The sequence below is a fragment of the Rhinoderma darwinii genome, chromosome 4 (assembly GCF_050947455.1).
Source record: "Rhinoderma darwinii isolate aRhiDar2 chromosome 4, aRhiDar2.hap1, whole genome shotgun sequence".
Classification (NCBI taxonomy): domain Eukaryota; kingdom Metazoa; phylum Chordata; class Amphibia; order Anura; family Rhinodermatidae; genus Rhinoderma; species Rhinoderma darwinii.
In genome coordinates, this window is record NC_134690.1 from 106,483,223 (window position 1) to 106,488,728 (window position 5,506).

A 5,506-nucleotide genomic window follows, 5' to 3' on the forward strand; every position below is an offset into this window, starting at 1 on the left:
TATAACATATGCAGCAGATTCGAGTTTGTCATTTATTGCAATTCATCTTGATTTCTGTGGTTTTCCAGAGGACTGCAGGTAAATCCTATGGAATTATCCAAACTCTTTCTATGCAGAAAAGAAACAGCACAGTGAATATATAAGCTCTGCTTTATGTGCAAGGGCTCCATATGATATATGTGTAAAATATTCTAATTTTTTTTAATAATAATTGTTTCTATGTGGCTGGCACACATACCTGATCCTTATGGAATCAAGGTGGCACCTAAGTAAAATAAATAAATAAATAAATAAATAAATAAATAAATAAATAAATCTGTATTTGACCCAAGAACATAGCCAGTTTAAAAGTCAATGGAGGTAGTCACATGGCAGTATTTGTATATGCCCAAATATAAATATGGCGTCCAACTTTTACCGTATTATGCATTTTTTAAATTGAAGGCTTTGTTACAGGCATATTCTCCCCATGAATTGAGTCTCAAAATATAGATCTATATTATGTCCAGTATGGGAGAAAATAGTGATGAAAAATAATTATTTGTAATTGGCACGTAGTGTGTTCTGAAATAGGGAACCAATGTTAGTCAATGGGGCAATTCACATATCTGTGGGTGTTCATAGTCGTATTTCCATACAGAGTCTGTGCATAGTTTAATACGCAACATGTCCCTTTGGATGTCCTTGTCATAATCTCCCCATAGAATTCAATGGAGTCCGAAATAAGAACTGCATATTTTAGATTTGTATAAAATCCATATTAAGCTCTGTTTACATCTGCACTAAGTTTTTCTGTTCTTCTGTTTTTCTGTCCATCATAGAAACAGAAGAAGGAAAAAACTTAAGTGCCAGAGCCATTGCATCATAGACACTAATGGCACACGATGAAGGCCACTGACTTTAATGGGTCCTGTTGGTTTTCCACTAGGGTGCTCATCATTTTACCGGAAGAAAAACTATTTCTTCCGGAAATTTTCACTGGAAGTACAACAGAGCCTAACAGAGCCTCTGATGCTGGTGTGAACAGTCTTACAGATTGTTATAGGCATCTGTAATATGGCACAAATATAGATGAAAATTTAGAAAAATACAAATGAAAAACACTAATACAGCACCGTGCTGAAAAAGGAAAACTACCCACAACAGCGACACAATAGTGACATACTACTGACAACAGCGACACAATAGTGACATACTACTGACAATAGCGACACAATAGTGACATACTACTGACACAATAATGAGCTGGAAGCAGACACAACCACTTCTAGTTCATGTCCTTTTTTGGCTCTGTATTTCAGTCTTTTGTTGCTTTTGTTAAAGCCGGATTTTCATCATTTTTCAAAATGTATATTGTCTTTATTTTTTAAATGTATAACATGCATGTGTAAACTATTGAGCATATACACACACACACACACACGTACGTACGCACGCACGCACACAGACACGCACACGCACACACGCACGCACGCACGCACGCACACACACACACACACACACACACACACACAGGCACACACAGGCACACACACGCACGCACGCACGCACGCACGCACACACACACACACACACACACAGGCACACACAGGCACACGCACACACGCACACACGCACACACGCACGCACGCACGCACACACATGGCAATAAATAAAATCACAAAATAAATAAAAATCTATCTATCTATCTATCTATCTATCTATCTATCTATCTATCTATCTATCTATCTATCTATCTGTCTGTCTGTCTGTCTGTCTGTCTGTCTGTCTGTCTGTCTGTCTGTCTATCTATCTATCTATCTATCTATCTATCTATCTATCTATCTATCTATCTATCTATCTATCTATCTATCTATCTATCTATCTATCATCTATCTCATATCTATCTATCTATCTATCTATCTATCTATCTATCTATCTATCTATCTATCTATCTATCTATCTATCTGTCTGTCTGTCTGTCTGTCTGTCTGTCTGTCTGTCTGTCTGTCTGTCTGTCTGTCTATCTATCTATCTATCTATCTATCTATCTATCTATCTATCTATCTATCTATCTATCTATCTATCTATCTATCTATCTATCTATCTATCATCTATCTCATATCTATCTATCTATCTATCTATCTATCTATCTATCTATCTATCTATCTATCTATCTATCTATCTATCTATCTATCTATCTATCATCTATCTATCTATCTATCTATCTATCTATCTATCTATCTATCTATCTATCTATCTATCTATCTATCTATCTATCTATCTATCATCTATCTATCTATCTATCTATCTATCTATCTATCTATCTATCTATCTATCTATCTATCTATCTATCTATCTATCTATCTATCTATCTATCTATCTATCTATCATCTATCTATCTATCTATCTATCTATCTATCTATCTATCTATCTATCTATCTATCTATCTATCTATCTATCTATCTATCTATCTATCTATCTATCTATCATCTATCTATCTATCTATCTATCTATCTATCTATCTATCTATCTATCTATCTATCTATCTATCTATCTATCTATCTATCTATCTATCTATCTATCTATCTATCTGATCTAGACTGATGTATTTATATGAAATCTTAGCTAAGTGTTAAATGTATGGGATTGCTGTTTGTAAGCAAAAGACAAAACAAGCTGCTTAATATTGAAATGCTTGGGCTTCTTAATAATACAAATCTGCACTTCTCACCTCCCCCTGCTTGGAAGGATGTCTGAAAATGATCGACACAGGGAGCACATTTCCTTTCTTTAAAAGTGCACAGCACATGATGTAAGATCCAGGGGACACCTCTCAGTGTGTAAGGGGCACTCTAAAAATGAATGGAGCAGTGTACGGCTACTATGGGGGTGGGGAAGAACCTGCTCCTTAGTCTTGCACACTCACTTTGGCCCATTAACACACATGTATACAAGTCGCTGTAAACAATTGTATATTCAGGAACAAAGTGTCATGGAAGCTGCAGAAATAACTTTGGCTTGTCCTGATGCTTGGCGTATCATGTAGGGTTATGATGATGTTTTCACTGCCCTGGAGCCACTTACTGCAAAGTCCACATAAACTATCATGTGTTTTTATAGGATTTACACTCAGACAAGTTGCCCAACTGAGAGGGAAGTGTTTGTTGCCACATAATATACACAACACAAGGTACACATTCAGTATGGTCAGGAGCAGGGTTCTCCGCAGTTCTGCTGGAGAAAGAGACATTTTACATGTAGACATATAATTATTACAATCAAGGTGTATTCAAAGCTCAGGTAGAGCTCAATGCAATCCGCAGGGGCCAAGACTCACAGGAACAAACAGGCCTGATCCTGGAGACTGCTGGGTTGGGATTGCCCTTTATGCTGCCCTACAGAGAACTGCCCCGGGGCACAGGCAACATTTTCTCTGCTGGCTGCATGGATGAGGTTTATGAAAACTGGATTATCAAGATTTAGAACTAGCCATGCTGTAAATAATAGATAATTCCCCAACAATGACCCTGTCACCGATTATTTCCTAATGTAGCACGTTTAGTGGTAGTACATGTTAAAATATCTATCTATCTATCTATCTATCTATCTATCTATCTATCTATCTATCTATCTATCTATCTATCTATCTATCTATCTATCTATCTATCTATCTATCTATCTATCTATCTATCTATCTATATATCTATCTATCTATCCTTTGCATATGCCTCATATTATTGCATTTTTGTCACACTGAATATTTTTTTATGTTTAAATAAAATATAATATTAGACAAGGAAACCTGCGCACACAAACAGTTATTGAATAATTAATGTATTTTTAAGTTGCAATGGTATTCAACAGCCATATCCCCATGTGATAAAAAGTAACTGCCACCTTAAACCTAATAACTGACTGCGCCACCTTTAGCACCAATAATTACAATATGAGTGAGATTTCGTGTGGTCACCCCAGCATTTTTACAAGAACATTAAACGTTGATAAATGCATGCTCCAGAAGGAATATGCACTGATAAGGGACAAATACTTTTTCACAGCACTGTATATAGAAAACATTGGACAATATAATAACGATATTATTCCAAAAGATGTTTAACCGGTCAAAAGAGTAACAATGATATCAAATATTTGGTCTTCATATTTCCTTATTAGCTATAAGTCTATCAACATGTATTATAAATGAAATTGAGCAGTCACCTCCTCCTTGTATGAGACTGTGGTGTTGGTTTCCATGGTAACAGCCCATTCACTACAGGCCCAGGAAGGCAGCGATCCAGCTCGGCTGATCCATTATTACTGCGTTTCTGCTGCTAGGCCCAACTCATTTACCTGATTGTAAGTGAGTGGCAGACTATGTGCGGGCATCAAGGCTGGCATTCCTCATAAACTTTACAAACATACTGTATTTTGTGTGCATTTAATTTGGTTAAGCTACTGTCTGTTCCTAGCAATCAGGAGATTTACTAATGTCTCTGTGCCTGGAATGTGTCGTAAAATGCATCCCAATTTTTGCATTTTGGCGCAATTTCAGGCATTTCACTTTAGAACTGATGTTTGAATCTCTTTAGACATGTTTAAAAAAAAAAAAAGCCCTTAAAGGGGTGGGCTTAACAGAAAAGAGGCGTGGTTTCATATTCACCAAAGGTCTTCTGCAAAATTAGCCAGATCAAAGGTGGTATAAGGAGGAGAAATTGTCTAGCAGGTCTAGCTAGATGCATTCAATTTATTAAACAGCATTCACCCCTGTGATAAATTTGTCGCATCTCCTGACTGCCCGGTCTAAGTTTACACTGTCATCTATCTATCTATCTATCTATCTATCTATCTATCTATCTATCTATCTATCTATCTATCTATCTATCTATCTATCTATCTATCTGTCTGTCTGTCTGTCTGTCTGTCTGTCTGTCTATCTACTATCTATCTATCTATCTATCTATCTATCTATCTATCTATCTATCTATCTACCTACCTACCTATCTATCTATCTATCTATCTATCTATCTATCTATCTATCTATCTATCTATCTATCTATCTATCTATCTATCTATCTATCTATCTATCTATCTATCTATCTATCATCTATCTATCTATCTATCTATCTATCTATCTATCTATCTATCTATCTATCTATCTATCTATCTATCTATCTATCTGTCTGTCTGTCTGTCTGTCTGTCTGTCTGTCTGTCTATCTACTATCTATCTATCTATCTATCTATCTATCTACCTACCTACCTACCTATCTATCTATCTATCTATCTATCTATCTATCTATCTATCTATCTATCTATCTATCTATCTATCTATCTATCTATCTATCTATCTATCTATCTATCATCTACCTATCTATGGCACATTATATAAACACACACACACACACACACACACACACACACACACACACACACACACACACACACACATATGTAAACCTACAGATACACACATGTGCAGAAATATTTATTAACAAACATATTGAGTAAGATTTATCAAAACTGGT

At 35.8% G+C, this 5,506-nt stretch overlaps 1 long non-coding RNA gene across 1 annotated transcript in view; it reads right to left on the minus strand.

Moving 5' to 3' along the window:
- The window catches only part of LOC142760813 (uncharacterized), a 19,081-nt gene extending 14,829 nt beyond the window's left edge, over positions 1-4,252 (minus strand). Inside the window, exon 1 of the long non-coding RNA XR_012883413.1 lies at positions 4,201-4,252. This is a non-coding gene — a long non-coding RNA (uncharacterized LOC142760813). The remainder of the gene's footprint in view (positions 1-4,200) is intronic.
- Positions 4,253-5,506: the final 1,254 nt, after the last annotated feature.